The sequence below is a fragment of the Macrosteles quadrilineatus genome, unplaced genomic scaffold, assembly GCF_028750875.1.
Source record: "Macrosteles quadrilineatus isolate MER2022 unplaced genomic scaffold, UCM_ALF_1.0 Scaffold_5__1_contigs__length_97177068, whole genome shotgun sequence".
NCBI lineage: Eukaryota > Metazoa > Arthropoda > Insecta > Hemiptera > Cicadellidae > Macrosteles > Macrosteles quadrilineatus.
The window spans coordinates 38631576-38649927 of NW_026542598.1; the positions used below are offsets into that span (position 1 = coordinate 38631576).

The window sequence follows — 18352 nt, forward strand, 5'->3', positions numbered from 1 at the left end:
AATAATAATTCATGTTCCTTAAAAAAGAATATAAGCCTACCTTAAAACAAAGGAATTGAAAAATAAATTTCACCCAATATGTTCAACACAAGAATAAACAAAGAAATTTCAATAACTTTTTACACTACATTTTAATACTTTCATATATGTGAATATGACTCTTCCGATATTATCTAGATCGAATCAAACAAATTATTTTAATAATGGTGATGACTCGATTTAATTTAACAAAATGTTCTATAAAAGCACAACATTTAAATTTGTTGTTCAAATTTTATAAGCAAAGAGATTTAAATAATCTTAGCATTACTAAAATACCCCCGCCGCAGCAAACCTGCCGACTAAACGAATTTCCATTTGTCTGAATTGATTTTCAGTTAAATATATTTTAATAACATTAGGTTTAACGAGTACCTAGGTTTGCTGCTACAAGGAAACTAATAAAGTGTGTTTTTGAGTAAAATATTGATAGCTTAGTACAAAATAAATAAATTTGCCAAGTTTGATCAAAATATATCCATAAACAAGCAAACTACAACATTTGACAATATTCTCCATAAGAATTACATGGGAATTTTAAATTTACAATTTTTTAAATTTTCTCCGTTACTAATAATCGAACAAAAACTCTTTTATATACTAAACTATTTGTTTTTTAAGCTCTTTAAACTGGTCTAAAGAGAAATCGGGAAATTTTGTGTTTTGAGGGTCAAAAGTAAGAAAAACCAATTTTTACCCCATAAAACCCCCCGTAAAGCCCCGTTTCCCATGGTCCGATCGTGCTGGTTCGCGAAATCATTCAAGTTTATCCCGCTTTACACCTTTAAACCAAATTTCATCAAAATCGGACAAAAAATACTCAAGTTATCGCGTTCACGGACGTATATATATATATATATAAGTCTATATATATATACATATATAAAAATTTGAACTAATGGTGTTTTTGGCCTCTGGGGACATCAAAATGAAAAAGTAAATCGGTCCCGGGTCTAGGTCTTACCGTGCCACCTACGGTAATAGCTACTTCCCTATAGGGAAATTCGCTAAAAGAAAAGGTAAACATGTTTACTTACAATTACATTCTCGAATCGCATTTTTTGTGAAAAATATCGTGCTTTTATGTATCTAAGCAAGAGGCCTATATTAAATTTATACTAGAGCTCACCCCGTGGTCGAAAACTCGACCAAAAGTATATATTGTGCAAAACTCCATTTTCACCCCACGCTATAAAAAAAAACATCTGATTGGAATTTCTTCTATTTGTTTTGATTTTCTGTTTATATTTTGTTATTGTTTCGTCACCAACATGGCAACTCATAAGGTTCATGTTATTATTTCAAATTTTAAATCAAGTTTTTGTGCTTATCTTTGCTCTTTTTAAAATTTATAAAGGGATTTTGCACACCTACAGGCAAATATCTTTCTAACGGTATGCATAGATTTTCCCTGTGATGCACAAGAGCTGGGAAAAAAGGTTTTAAAGAAACATGCTTATGTTAACCCTCCATAAGAAAAGTAGAATTTTTATTTTTGACCCAATTAACATAAATATTTTCAAAATACGAATAAAACTTGCACATATAGGACCGTTAACCTTTCTTTTGGTACAACCCGTAATTCGGTCCAGTAGTATGGTCAGGCTAACTGTCAAAAGTTAGTTTTGCAAAAGTTTTTTGTAGCATTTTCACCCTATTACATAATTGACCACTAGTGACCCCAGAGACAAACTATTAGATCTAATACCCCTTCTAATAAGATTACGTCGTCAGCAAATAAACCCACAAATAACCTGTTTAGCTGCCGTAACCCTGTAAATGGAAAACAAAAACAGTTACATTACCGTTCATTTGACATCACTAAACCCAAGGACTGAATCGGAAAAATAACAGGAAATTTCATTAATACAAACTATTCGAACTATCAAATATATCTAGAAATAGAAAGGTGTCAATAACTTATATTTAGTTTGCAAATAAACTTTTGCACTTTACAATTCAGACTAACCACCAGGCAAAAATTAAAAGTAAACTTTTCTAATGTTTATTAATGCTTCCTGTAGCAAAACAAATCATTTAAAGTTGTGTCTTTCTCTCTGAATGATAGTATTTACTTAAACCATAGACTAATCAACTCACTCCTCATCCCATTGTAGTCTACATTTTGAAGCATGTTTTTCGTGTCTAGTTCATGTACGGTGACACTGGGCGCTAGTGTCGACAAAACTTTGTTTCTATTATTTTAGGGTGATTTTCATGATTTGTGCTTTACTATTTGGTTATATAACAAGGAGACCAGTTATTGTTTATGACTAGGCCGTTTTATTTGGTTAAACGAGGTTTTAAATTACTGAAATAACAAGAAACAAATTGTAAACAAAACATTACCTCTAGAGTTGGACGTACAGAACTAGAGTATGTTTTATCTATGCTTTAACTAACAGATAAATCAGCTATTTATTCCACAAGATAACTACTATTGTTTCTATAAACACTTAAACGCCATTTCTACGTAAGCTCCGATTTAATAGGAAAAAAGATGCAAAAACGGCTCTTCTTAAAATCTTGATTCTCAGTAAACAAATATATAAAAGTCTATCAATATGGATAATAGTTTGCCTTCAGCGTTACACATTTTGTGAGTCAAAGTAATACATGAAGTACCAAGTAATACATGAAAAGTCAATGGTGCATAAGAACGGCTCTGAGGCTTTTCTTGAGATTGTTTTAGATAATTATACTAACAAACGTTAACTAGTTACTTAGTAAATCTCTTTCACTTTCCCAACATAACTTTCGTTTCTGGTTGTTTTAGCCCCATGAGGTCAATCTTTTTTGAGTGAACATAAAGTTAATTATTGCAAGTGATTTATATTTTTATGTTTTAGATAGTAAATTAAACTTTGGCCTCATAAAAGACAGGCCCTTCCTAAAACTTATGAAAAATTCTTAGACGTTCTAGGCCTCATTAGCAAACGATTTCAAATTAATTTGTATAAACTAACATTATTCTTCACACTTTTGTGTCACATTTTTTGTGTCTTTTACCACGTAGTGAAATATGTAAAATAATATGTTTTTTTTTAGTTCGGCGTATTTAGCTTTCGTTCTAGTTTTTCTTAAAAATGGATGAGTAAAAATCATCCAAAGTATGCATTCAAACACTGACCAAATAAAAACAAACCTTTGTAGAATGTATTTTAAACATATTTTCTCTCATTTGCAAACCTATGGTATCTCCAGGTGTTTTGTGGGGTTTTTGAAATTTTATTTTTACTGGTGATGTTCCCATTAGACACATAAAATACGTAAGATCTAAAATTCACCAAAAACGTTTCACACTATTTTAATTAAAATTGTTTAGCCTATCGTTCTTAATTCTAAACAACACTAACATTGCTGTAAAAAAACTGTTTAAAATTTATCGTAATTAATTTCATTTTCCGATAAAAACCCTCTCATATTATAAAGACATTTTCATTAAAAAAACCTGCTACTCCATACTAAATTTATTTGCAATTCTTTTACTATGTCTGTTAAAATTACAGTTCAAAAATTGCATTTCTTGTAGCTTCCCGAGTAAATATCACAGTTACTCCACTTTGATCAAGTCTGTTAACAAGAATGGTAGAAAAAGTGTCAAATTGCTGATAAAGTTTATTTACTCTTCATAAATTGTTAATTTTCTTACCCAAACGAAAACACATTTTACAAATGCTATACTTCCAGCTCCGGGGACTTTTTTTTGTGTTTCCACCACCAAGTGCAGAGGCAGGTCCTTGAGGACTCGCGTGTCATGCTGAGGCAGGTTGAAGGCCCGGTGACGTCACAGCTCGGCCCAGCGCTACAGACCTTCTCACAGGATCAGTTGCTATAACCCTGTGATCGTGAGTGCTTCTCAGGACTCGGAACTCTACTCAGGATCTGACCACCCTACCACTGCCACCATCAACAACACAGGTATTGGCCATGGAGTAACAAAGTGTTAACAAAGTTGATTTTAAGTTTCTAAATTATTTTATAGAATAAAATTATAAAATAATTTTTACAGTTTTAACGATTGTTTTCTAATATGAAGGATGATAAATGTGTAGGGCTTTATGAATTGAGGATTTGAACACAAATAATTTACAACTACCAGATTTTAAAATTAAATATAAAACAATAATATTATTGTTTGAATTTAAAATAGGTAACAGTCTGGGGTATAAATAAACCCCCCCCCCTTTCCTTATTATTGGGGAGATTTGGTCTTTTTGTTTTATTTTACCAATTATTTTAGTTAATTTCGTTGTAAATTAACATATTTTTTAGGTTAAATATATTAAATTGTTCCATTGACATCTTTAAATGCATGTAATTAAAGTATTTATTTTTAAACTGCTGTGGCCTTAATTCAATTAAAATTAAACCGTAAACATTGTAAAGCTTTTGTTTACTAAAATACACCATGTGTGCAAAACTAGTTTCAAATACTTGAATTGCTTTTAATAAACTTTGAGCACAAAATAACTTGCTTATATGCTTGTTAGGAATTTTTTTATTTAAAATTGTACATCGATTATTTTAAACAATAATGAAATATATGTAGGATATTTGAAACAGTTGAACGAATAAATCAATTATTAAATCAAACATTTCTTTTCTTTGTACGCAATTTTATGTTATACCTCCAATATAAAAATACATTTCCTACACTTCTTTCGATACAAAAAAAAAAAAACCAAAGTACATAATTTACAAAGTTATGTTAACTAGTATGTGTCGGTTTATTTTCGTGTCAGTGAACCACCCGAGTATTCCTTTCGCTTTCTTCGTCTCAAGGCATGAACGTTCTCTTTCAACATTCCCTGTAAGCTGTAATCAATGGAATGCACACGAACACGAAGATTTAAATTTGTAATCCTCCTAACGCTTACTTGCAAACAGATAATTTATTACATACAATTTTGAAATATTTGAAATAATCTTAGATCTGACCACTCAAAGTTATTTATCCCTATTTTGCAAATTTTTGTATTAAGGGAGGGAATTGGTATTTTATTGTTGACTTGATTTTGATCATTTAATGTAGTTTAATTGTGTTATTTTTTACCTAGTTTTAAATTAATCATTTATACATTGAGCTGAGAAAAATATCAACATAATACGTTAAACTGATTACAAAAAAAAATGAAACTTGAAAATCTATTTGTCTGTCCCCAAGACTTAACATCAAAAATAATTAGCTGCACACATCAATGTTGAACAGAAAATTTCCCATTTTATATCTAATACTAAACAAAGAAAATTATTCATTCATTTTCACGTTACAATGATGAATGGATAGAACAGTTTTCTTAAACCTAATTAAAGAGTAAATGACCGCAATTACCTATGGTAATTTATAGTTATAGCTATAGTCTTAGGTATAGGTTTCATGTGGGCTAGCTATATGAAAACTACCAGGTATATACTACCATTGTAAGTTTTCCTTTTAGGGACCTTAGAAGTCAACCAAAAGGACCGTCCATGATAGGTTATTTAGTTCCAATAAATCTAAAACAAAAATAGAATAAAACCATTTAAAAATGTTAATTAATCGCTAATAATATTATTTTAGAAACCTTTCTAATTAATAACTCAATCTGTATGTTTTATTAATCTCTCAAGCAGTCTATTACAGTTTTAGATCCACGTTTTTCAAAAAAATCTTACAAAAATCTTCACAACATCTACTTGAAATGTTAAAAAAATTTTAATATTTTTTATTATCAATAGATTTACAGCAGCACTGAAACGAGTTTGATCCTTTTCGATTTCGACTAGATTTCGATTACTGGAACAAGAAACCGGTGTCATTATGCGATAATACCAACTTTCTCCCACTGGGTGGGTTTGTTTTGTTTTGTTGTGTTGGTATTGACGACATTGTTGTTAGCCACCGCTGATGCTGCCGTGTTTGGGCTCTTACTGATTGTTTAAACAATCCAGACTAGAAAATAAACTTCCTTAAATACTACTTAAGTGACGAAGATCTCGGTGGAAATAGCTATTGTAACAAATGTAGTGATGGCAAATAAAGTACTGGTATATTTGTTTTTAGGTTATTTTTGTTTTATTATTTAAACTGTTTATTTTCTGCGTATATAGGCAGGCCTAGGTAAACTGAATAGCGCGAATTTCGTCAATAGGACAAGGTAACTAATTTCGGCCCTAACTCAAGATTAACGAACAAGGATTGAAAATGCGTTTGAATCCGGTGCGATGTATATTTCTCGACATACTGCACCATTTCTTTCAGAAAATTATCTCTCAAAACGTAAATTCGAAAAATGTTAAACCTTTATGAATTAGCACCCAAAATTAGTTATTTCTTCTTTTGCTACTATATACTTTAATACATTTAATACTTAAATACTTTTTAATGAAATGGCGACCAGGTAACAATATATTGTTTTCACTGTTGCTACTATATGTTAAGCCTACTGTATTATGTAGGTATGTATTGCTCCGCCAACAAAATAATAAATTTACAACTGAAATTATTTAACATGTTTATTTAGTCATGCGGATAAAAGGCTTTATTGGTTCGTAATTAAATATACAATTTAGTACGATTATAAAGTTAAAAAGCTGTATAATAATACGATAATGCATTTCTTAATAGGTACTATTTTCTTCGCAAACTCAACGGAAAGATTTTACTGTTGTTAATCCTCAATCCAGCTGTTTGATTCCCCTCAATTTTAATTTATTTATGTAATTAATTTAATTAAGTGCTTTACACGAGGAAAATTCATCTAGTAAAATCATTTTATGATATTTCTCGTTTATTCTTAACAAATCATGTTTTTATTTTCTAAAAACATTTGCTAGGAGTTAGGTCACTCAAAAATTCTAACGCAAACAATTATCTTGTGTACCCAAGAAATAAAAACCTGATTACACATTTTACGCATATAATGCAAGGATCTACACTCATCTCAATTCATACTTAAAATGTCTACTTTCGTATGGTCACCATTTCTAGTAAAGTATTTAAGTCTATTCAACTTAAAATTTGTTTTATTATCCATACAATAACGTGTAGCAAAGGTTTTTTTTTTATATAAAACACAGAATAAGTGCCAAAACATAAATATGTAAAATTAAAAGTAAGTATTTGAAAGAATTTCTCACACCAGTTTGTCTGTTAAATCGAAACCCAATTCGGCATGAAATCAATGTCCAACCGCTTTAATCCAGCATGGACACTTCATTGTCCAGAAACGCACGAGGGGGATTAAGCCGATTATTTTCTCTACAAGTTATTATTTACCGCTTACTAATAGAATTTTCAGGATCTATCGCTCATGTAGTTAACAAACAACTAGGTATTCTTACTTTCCTCTAGGGAATACGCTCAAGACATTTTTTATATTCATGAATATAATTTATTCATAAATCCTTTCCTGTACCAATTGGTAAATTTTCTTTCCTTTTATCTATTGGGAATACCAATCGTGAAAAATAAAATCACTATGGGACACTGATGGTTTAATAGTTGTAATGCTTGAAGTTTCGGAGGTTTTGGGTTCGAATCCGGACAATCACTAGAATATGTACTATTATGACATGATTCAGTATTGTGGAGCCAACCGTAGACTAAGATATTATGAACTACTGTAATCATACTTATGCTATTAAATGTGTTGCTAAAATATGTTTGACATTTTTGTTTGGTCTATTTTAGCTTTGGCAGACATTACGGACTTAAACTAACAAGTTAAAAATTAGGTTGAGTTTTGACAGGCAGAAAAAATCGCAACATTATTTAAATCAGTTTTAAGAGAATCAAAATGCAGCAAGATGTGTGTTTTAGTGAAAAACATCGAACTGTTTTAAATATTATTCTCATAGAGAAGTTAGTATTTGAAGAATTATCATAATTACTTAGATACAATAATGACAAAAATCTGTTTAGGAATTGAGGTTTTTTCGTATTACTTCTGCAAATACCTATCAGTTTTCGTTTTATATACAAAATAACCTAACCGCTATTGAAATTTCTTAAACCTTGGTCACAGGAAATTTATGTCAAAATCTCCAATAACTAATTCCATACTTTGGCATTTAGTTTCCCAATCACGTCCGAACAAGGAACACCTGGCTATCGAGTTATAAAATTATGTATCTCGTCAGAGTTCTTGACCTACAGCCCCCGGACCCAAAATTTGCGTTTAGGTTATTATCTGTCCTTGGACGCCTTATCACGTCTGCCAGCTGTTGTAGGCTACGGACTGTGATATTAAACAATATTTAATTTTTAAAGGAACAAAAGACAGTTGAGTAGTAAATTTGTCATTTAATTACTTAAACAACAAAGTGTATAAGTTTATTTTACTTGTAGATAAATTTATATCTTACTGGTGGATGTATGCAGAAGTAGATATTTTATATATTGCTTGGATTACGCCGCTTTTTAAAGTCTAAGAGATAAGAGTTGAATTATTCTACATATATTGTGGATTTAGGTTCAAATTTTTCTTTTGGATGTTTTAGTCTCGACTCAACACTTGAAATGCGTGCGTTGCTCAAATTCATTATATTATAGTCCTTTAAATTCTGAAAAATTGATAAAATTCCATTTCCGTAAAAATTACGGCTCCAAAGTTATTGTAACTCAATGTTATTTCCCCATAAAATCCCATAAAACGAAAAATTGGATTTTAGAAAAAAGGCCGGTTTTGATTAAAATTAGTATGATCCTTAAAATGTTGAACAAAATTGTACAAATTCCATTTCTGTAAAAATTACTGTTCAAAAGTTGTTGTAACTTGTGTTATTTATCATAAAAAAACTCCATAAAGAAACAAAATATAGGATTTTAGGAAGAACGCCAGTTTTGATTAAAACTTATGTTTTATGGTCCTTATAATTTTAAACAAAAATAGTTCAACCCACCATTGCTGTAACAATTACGGTTCAAAAGTTATTGCAACTGCTGTGATTTATCCCTTTAGAATATCATAGTTACACCCACCACTTACCCATGATAAAGGTTGTTTACAAGCTTATGGGAGAAAGTATATGTCAGTTTGATGATACCGTTTATTTTGTCTCTCGCTTTAGTTCGTAAGCCTACTGTAAATAGTTTATTCGGGATTTAATGTTTTGTGACTATGTTTAAAACACGTGACGTGACTATGTGTAGAAAAATTCATGTTTTGTATATAAGGATTTAAAGAGGGTATAGTAAGACCGAAACGCGTAATCCTGTTGGATTATCAAGGACCACTATGCAGTCTGCAGGTATTGTAACCTTTTTATTTAGATTGAAATATTACTAAAGCTTATTTTAAAATACGACGCATTGTACCGTGTGAATAAAGTTAAATTACAGGATTCTCGCCATAGCTTCACCCAGGTTTCTCCCACCTATTTGATTATATCGACCATCATTAGTTAGATTTTACTACTTACAGTAGCAATTAACGTGTATACGCTCCGCATTGGGAATCCCAGTTGCAACCAACAGTGACGGTTGTGTAACTAGCTTCAGTTGCAATTTAATAATAGGTACGTCGTTAGTATTATTCCTATCAAGAAATGAACTCCACTTTCCCGTGCTGTTACCGAACTGGCCTAGATCGGTGGGGTTAAGAAAGAAGAGGATTTTGATCGTTATCGGGAATTCAATTCTCAAGTTTTCATCAGTAAAGGATTGTTTATGACAATTTTGGTTTTACTTACAGATATTTTTTGTGGCAAAGCTCAAAAGTTAGGTATTAATGTAAATTTAGTGTTTTAGAAATCGGATGCTTTTAACGAATAGTATTACGGTCAGGGTGTATAAATCTTTATGTATGAAGGAGCCAACAACCGTAAATGTAGGCCTCTAAGTTCCCTGTAATTATTTAAATGAAACATACCTTAGATATGAGATTATGGTGATAATGTCATGATCGGTGGTTTAGAACCCACCTTAAACCATAGGTTCACCTATAAAAGATAGATAAGGAATGATTTCTCTGTACCGAAGAATTTTCTCGATCAAAACCTGAACGTTGGTTAACTATTATTACACTACCCCAAGCTGCAAATTAGCCAGTCTAAACACAATTTAAATCACACTAATACAAAACACACAATTTAAATCCCAGTAAACATAGTGTTGGTGGATATGCAGGTGCATAATGTATGTGTATATTTGTATGTAGCGAGGTCATATCAAGGCCTAGTCTAGACTATCGCTTGGCGTCTGAAATGTCAGATAGGCGTACCTACTGTTTAATACTTCCTAGTCGTAGGTGAGTTAGTAGATCTAGGCGGCATTGGTTGACGAGGATCTTAATAGGAAGGAAATACTATGCGGGAAAATCCTTCAAGAATTATATTGAAGTACTTAACTTATGGGATGGAGCAATTTTAAGTCTCTTGTATTTAATGGTGTAAAGTACTGGGGGGGGGGCTCTAATAAACATTTTCTTTTACAAAACCCCTTTTAAACACAAAAAATGTATGCACCATTGGCGGTTTGACACTAATAAATACTTTCTTTTACAAAACCCCATTTTAAACACAAAAAATGTGCTTTTAATACACCATTGGTGGTTTAGGGGTAAATATTTTGCTTTGGTAAAGTTATCGGGAAATGATTCAAAATTATATTGCTTAGGCAATTCAAGAAGATTCATTTTCATTTTCAAATTCATCAAAAGCTGTTCAAGGGCTTAATGGTGTGAAAATCGGAATTGGTGTTGTATTGAAAATATGTTTGCCTATACAACTATTTCATGAAAGCATAAGCCCTCCTGGCAGAGATACCCTTAAGAAAAATGTAAGCTCATCAAGAGAGTACATATTGGGAGAAATATATTATAATGGAAGATGAGAATTTAAGAGAAGACATCAAACGTTTTACTGTACTTCAATTTGTTTGTTTTGGGTGAATGCAATTGGTTCAACCAGTAATCGTTTTCTTGTTCAGACAACGAGCTTTAAAAGAAGTTAAAATGCTTTGTTTTGATTTTCGTAGGGTCTACGCCAGTTTTTGCACACTGTATATCAAACATGTCTCACACCGAAGTACGAGATGTTAACCAGAATCTAGCATGGTTATATTGTCATGATATTGATGGGTTTTTGCAAAGATGGGTGTTATAGTCTGTATGATGGGTCCTGCCTCTTGACCCTCCGTCTATCTGGGGCTGGGCCGGTCCTTAAACCTTTGGCCAGACCCCAGGTAGATGGAGGGTCAGGAGACAGCTTCTGTCATACAGAGTATAGAGCATTTCTCAGGAGTTGACAAAGTCTTTTGCTGAGCCTTGAGGCTGCTGCTCGTCGTAGTGGCGGGGGCGGTCGTGATTCTCCGGAAGTTGTTCGTTTCCCTGCGTGCCCCAAGGTCATCTTAAGGTCATCACAGGATTCCCAAGACGGTTACGCCTACGTGATATACACCTGTGCCTACTTTGTTAAAGTATTTTATCTGATTTTGAATATTTTAAAAGTCCTTTCAGCGTGTGTCGGTAAAAGATGGAGTCGAAATCCGTGGAAAATAAAGTTCTTGGCAGATTATTTATGAAATTAAAGCTCAGGACTGCAATTACCAAAAAGTTACAAGACCAGGATTAACCTCTTTAGTTAAGTAATCTTGTTTGGATTCCGATAGCTACTGTATCTCAGCTAAACGCGTAGTTAAAGACCAACAATGCAACGATCATATGACAGTCCAAACGCCTAGACCCATTTAAAATTTCCAAAATAAAATATTATAGAAGAAATCCCTTTATGATCATGTAGACTACTCATATTGGAAGGTTTTTGGGAGAGGAAGGTCTAGATCTAGATCATCCTACTAGCATAATTTGTTCTACTATGAAGAATATAAGTCCATCCTTGTTTTACAACTTTTTCTTTTAACGAACTTTTAATGAACTTTTCAGTAGGCTTGTATTTTTTTACACACAAATCAAAGTAACGCATGTTAAACTTATCTCTTTCTCCTTTCGTCAAATTGGATGCACACTTTCAATGAGAGTTAAGATATTTCCCTTGTCGTGAACATAACCGTATTCGTCGTTTCACTCTTTGGCTGCCACTATGTCCAACTAGCTTGCCATCTGCCCGTCGATGAGATTATTTTGACCTTCTTCTTTTCTTAAAGAAGTTAGCAGCTACTTTCCACTGTATTTACCAGTCCACATAAGTCCTTTTGAGCGAGGAATTCATCAAGCAAAGCAAAGGTCGAGCTGGTACAAAATAAGCATGGACCGCACTGATACATTTTCGTAGCGGAATCGGAAAGGGAACCCAAGACATCGCTGCCTTGCTTACCACACCGACTCACCAAATACGTTCACACCAATTTCTAATAAGTTGTACACTTTTTATTACATTCTAATGTTCTATACTTTATCAGTGCGTTTTTAATCTCCACAATCCCCAAGTTCTCACGGTACTTGGTCACCATTGTCTGTCCTGCAATTATCAAGACAGGTCCCGGGTCGGAGGAAGCCACAGTTGCCCAAGTAAAGTCCTTGGACATCCTCGCACGCGACGTGACATTGGCCCTACTTTCGCAACTAGTTTCCCAACTATGTTTGACACACGCGTGTGATGTTCAACTTCGTTGCACTTAGTTCAACCGGTCTTTCAAAACTGTTTACTGCATCATACGTCTGTGGTAAAGAGTTAGCAAATCTCTGGAACATTGGAGAGTTTGAATAGTTATCTCACAAATTCATATTCTCCTATGTTATGGTGTTATAGTCTGTATGATGGAACTTGTCTTCTACTTCTCCTACCAAGGACTGGCCCGTGCCTATTTGATCTCTATTTGATTTCTGTACATCGTTCAGTTGGAGGCTCAGAAAAAAGTTTCCATTACAGGTCATAGGTTTGACTGAGGCAACACGTTATAAAAATGAAAGTAGATGAAGAATTAAAGTGTGTGGCATTGTTACTGACTACATGGAGTTAATTAGTTATCAACATGATCGTTTGTCAACCCCTCATTGATTTGGGCAGCAAAACTACACAAATTAAGATACCCAAAAAACATCATGCGTTGCCAGACATTAACATTCCCTTTATGTTGTCTTCTGCATTCTACATTGATTGATTTATCATCAACTGATGTAAAACCATGGCTTCCTCTAATCCAAGTTCCCACGAGACAAACGTGACAATGCCGCAGTTCTGGTCTACTGAAACAGCAGTTGCATTAATTCTTAATGGAGAGTCTATGCAATGTTTATGTTTATATGTTTGTTATTATTACTATTACCATGGCAACAGGCCGGTGCGACGTTGCCACAGACCATTGCCGCGGCCTTGTATAGAGAAGGCTATGGTAAAAGCTATCATTGTGCTCACATTTTTTAGCGATCAAAACCCAATTTGAATTTATGCCCACCCAGTCACAGGCCACGAATGGTTCGTCCATGCAAGTCTGTGTTAAGACCCATCGTTCTATGGTTCAAGTTCAGTTTTGATAGTTCTAAAATAAATTGTTTACTTTACATAAAAGATAATCCAATAAATAAAGGTCACCTGTTCGATCCTGAGAAAAGTCCATAACCATGATCAATGATAATTATCACAGAAAAAGTCATACACAACCTAGGTTCAACTGTCGAATACACAAAAGTGATAGTGGATATAATATTTTCACCCACCCAACAGTCAATGAAATCAAATGCAGCTGATACATAATTCACTCTTAAAAGTGTTCGTGTTATTGAGATTCTTTGATCAGTATCGTCATGATTATCAAAATACTGCACCACCAATATTACAGTAAACACCTATTTAGCCAGATTTAAGAGATGTTTTTAGGCAGAAATGTGTTTTTTTTACCTCTTTATTTAGGCTTAACCAGAAAACAAAACCCCTGTTTTTTTATTGAAGTTCTCAAATATTTGCGATTTTCCATAATCAGCTTGCGTATTTATTTTGTAACTTTAGCTGTTTATATTATTGGCATTCTGCCAACGTTTGATTATAAAATCTGTTTCAGACACTTAACCTTATAATGACTTTGAATGGTTCGAAACATGATATCAGTGGAGAATGATTAATCATTTCTAGACTAGTAACCCAACTTGATATGTTGATGGGAGAAACGTGATATAAGGAAAAGAGATGGTTGATATGATTGAATTATTATGTTGACGTACCCTAGCCTATGTATTAATCACATGAAATAGCTATACGTGTGATATAAGTGGATGAGTTGAAACGTGAAATCTATATATCTATCTCTACTATTATAAAATTGAGGTGGCGTCTGTCTGTCCGGCTGCCACGACTAAAATACTAAACCGATACAACCCAAATTAAGCACAAAGATTGTTCACATATCTAGGAATGTCATAGGACTATCCACTTTCCTGAGTTCCTCTCCGACTACGCCCCTTGGATGTCCGAAGATTTGAGGTGAGGTTTTCAAAAGTAAATATTTATAATTGGTCTCGAATGAAGCATGAGAAAATTCACAATCTTTGTTTTGACATTTCAATGTAGACAGTCAGAACTGTTAAAAATGAATATTTCACAATTTCAGACAGCTGATCCAAACAAAGAAAATAAAATATTATACACAAATGTGGTAGGTTCATTTATATCATTGATCATGGAAATAAAGAAAGATTCTATAGCCGTAAGTTATGAAAATTATGTTATTGATATCAGTTTCAGACAGCTGATCCAAATAAATAAAATAAAATATTTTACTCATACCTACTATGTTGTAGGTTTATTTATCTAAAAAATTGGTCATTGATAATTTTTATTCTAAAAATATGCCATTGATTATGGAAATAAAAAAATCTATAACAGTTGCTGTATCAACCCTGGCTCTGATTTTGATTTATTAAAGTTTCTAAGTTATGAAAATAATGTTATTGATATATTTTCATGTAGAATAATTACAATGTAGTCGATGATTTTTATTTTATAAATTTGGTGACTTGTATCATTGACTATTGGATACAGAAGAAGACATCCCATCTATATGGATCAGCTGTCGCCAATTTTTTATTTAAAAAAAATTTAGTCGTGTGAGCCAGTCAGAGATTGCGCTAGTGTCTAAAACTCTTTTTTGTGCCTTATTTTTCGTTACTGACATAGTTGCTGGGTCACAACGATTGATATAGCTCATAATAAGTCATTCCATCAGTTTGACTTGGTAAAAACCATCATGTAATCAGCAGAAATCAGTAATTTAGATCAGCGCAATATGTAGGTGGCTCACATCAACTATGACAAATTTTACAAAAAACCTGGCTACAACTTTAACATGGGGATGGAATGTCTATACTAATTTTGTATATAAATTTGAACTACTTAACAATTTAACAATTGTTTGGTTTAGTACATCTTCCCGTTGCGAAGCACGAGATTATATAAATTACCCTGTGGAAGCTTGACATGATTATTAGTTGATCCAATGGAAACGAAATGGATTAATATAGATCATTGAAAGCGTGATAAAGTAATATAAGTTATACGGTAGAAGCGTGATAAACTAATATAGATAAAGAGTTGTAAAAATGGTACGGCAATATAGTTGGTGAGGTATAAACTTGAAATAGTTGACGGTAGAAAATTGATAGAATTATAAAGTCGACATATTGCAAAACTATGCGCTAAGAAACTGCGGTTTAAACGTTTTGACAAACACCGTTCCCCTAAAAGATTAGATTGATTACATAATGTGTTTAACCTGTACTACGTCAAACACCTTGAAAGTACGTTGGGAACAAGAGATTATTGTGAGAAGACAAGACTAGTTCACACCGTTGAATAGTAGGGTCAGTGTTAAGGTACACATTAGAGATTCATATAGGATGAGGTTCACACGTCAGTTTTTCAATTAAGTAGACAGGTACATTTTTCTACAGAGATCAAACATATTCTTACAGCATTGAAATGTTCAATGTCAATAATTTTATCAAGACTGCTGTTTTTGTCAGCTAAAACGTTAAGAAATAGTACATTCTGTACCTAGGGCTGAAAATGAGGTTTTGCAGGCTCGAGATAATTTTTAAGTTCGAGACAAAGTCGAGAATTTAAAACGATCGAGAGCTGCAAAACCCTTTCGGCCGGTCGGCTCATGCTATGAACGCTTGTTTTTGTGTATATGCATTAATGGTTTAAGTAGATAAGTGAACACCAGATTTTTGGGCCGCAAAAACCAGCTCGGTCCCCAAATGACGATGACAACTGGCATGGACAGAAATACGTAGCTTTCAGCCCCCAATTAACGTTTCCAAAACGGCTTAAAACATCCAAAAATAATTTGTGGTGGAATATGATATTTTTCAATACCCTACAAGATTTACAGAATGTTTTTTATAAGTTTCAAGAATTTATTGGTTTTTTTCTTTTTTTCAGACAAATAAAACCTGACAAAAGTTCGGCTGATATTTGTGGTTTGCGCTGCACACAGTTTTTATTTATTTAAAAATCTAAAACCAATTTAGCACAATTCTAAACACGGACTTGTTCAAATCCAGGCTATCCATTACAAATAATCCAATTCGACCATAATGAAGGATTCGTATCCTTACATATAACAAGCCCAAAGGTGAATTAAACAACGTTTGAATCATTCAAATTATTTAATCCCTACAACAAATGGATAAGTACAACCAAGGACTTTTTCAACGAAAATGTAAACGAACTTTACACATCTCACGCAAATCATTTAACCAATGATCCATTTAGTGCTACCATCAAGGAAAACCGCAAAACGAAATTTAGATTTGAGGAAACGCTCAGACATCCAATTTTAAATTACTGGGCCAAAGTCAAGGCTACAACTGTGAACGATGAGGAAAAGGGGCAAACCTCGTATTGAATGGAACGTGATAACAGATACAAAAAGACTGAATGAAGGCTTTGTCTCAAGGTTAGATGAGTAACCTGCTAAAGGTTGTTGACTTGAAACACCTTCCGTTATCGATAGTCTACAGACTACACGTGTTTTTACACTAGCTGCCGCATATTTAAGATCTAAACATTTGGAATTTCAACCAGGTTTGCTGCTGGGTTTAAACACATTGAAAGCCAAACTTCATATGCTGACATGTAAATCGTAACATCGTAAAAATCAACAACCAAAAAGGGGTTTTACAAATTACCATCCCATTTATTCCAAACACGTTAAGAATATTTTACTTGGCAATAATCGTGGCACAAAATTACAACTTGACAGCTTTCCATACCCTGGTTTAAGCGTAGTTCTTTAAATCGTTGGTTAAAGATGCCTTAATCTGTCTCATGTTAATATATTGAATTAAGAGCTATTGTGACTTAAGTTAAGTTACTGGTTTGCTTGATTAGTACTTTACTTATTACAGACATTATTCTTGAGTGTTCTTTGTTTACAACAGTAATTTTCAATCATTATAGTCAACCTCAAAGTTATTTATTGTCACACTCAACCATGATTAGAGTCTTTGCTCCATTCCCGCTTGGTGATGTAAACAGCATACTCCATCTTGGAACAGGGATGTCTCATATAAAAAATCCGACCCTACAAAAATGCAACATTTGATTCGTGGGATGGCACCAAAACAAAATGAAAAAATCGTTATTCGTCATAGTGTACAACATATTTTAAGGTAACAAATTTCCAAAATTGAGAAACATTATTGTACTGTATTCAAAATTGTATTGTAAATCAAAATAACATACCATTAAGGTATGATTATGAAAGAATTAATAAATATAAATACACTATTTTCTTTCAAATTACCTACACACGTAAAAGCTTTTCAATACCTACCACAATCAAACTGTTTACAACAAATTCAAAATCAACATAAACAAACCTCAAAAGTGCTGATCTTTGGCAAAAACTTGTGTTAATATCCTCTAATTTAGAGTACAGTTTGTGTGATGTTCCCATTATGAAGTAATGTAAAGACATTGATTGAAATTGCTCTTTTACACGTGTTTTGAAGCGGAGTATTCGTTTTTTTTTATCATAAAAACACGCATTGCATACCTACCAAGATGTTAAGGTTCTCCAAAACTAATTGAGATCTTGGTATTATTTTGTGAGACGTCGCTCTTTTAACTATTTAATATAATAAACTGAGTTTTTCAAGAAAACTAAAAATCTTCCTTATTATACTTTTTATGAAGCCTGCACCTTTTTATCAATGAGTAAAGTCGGGTTTATTTTTTTTAAAGGCGTATAGTTTTGGCATTTGCATATGGTTTAACGTTGGTAATGGGTTCTTTATATTGCCTTTTAATGTTGGCCACATTTGTGTTGAGTATAGTAAATAGGGGTTTGTTACTGCCCTGTTTAAGTCCGAAGAACTAATCCTTTTGGGAACAACTGTTTTAAATCACTTCAAAATACACACCCGATGAC

General features: G+C 32.9%; 1 protein-coding gene across 1 annotated transcript in view; it reads left to right on the top strand.

The window, feature by feature from the left end:
- Window positions 1–3852: 3852 nt before the first annotated feature.
- LOC128994270 (elongation of very long chain fatty acids protein AAEL008004-like) overlaps window positions 3853–18352 on the top strand; it is an 88772-nt gene continuing 74272 nt past the window's right edge. Inside the window, exon 1 of the mRNA XM_054418686.1 lies at window positions 3853–3960. The gene's annotated coding sequence lies outside the window, so the exon portion shown is untranslated. The remainder of the gene's footprint in view (window positions 3961–18352) is intronic.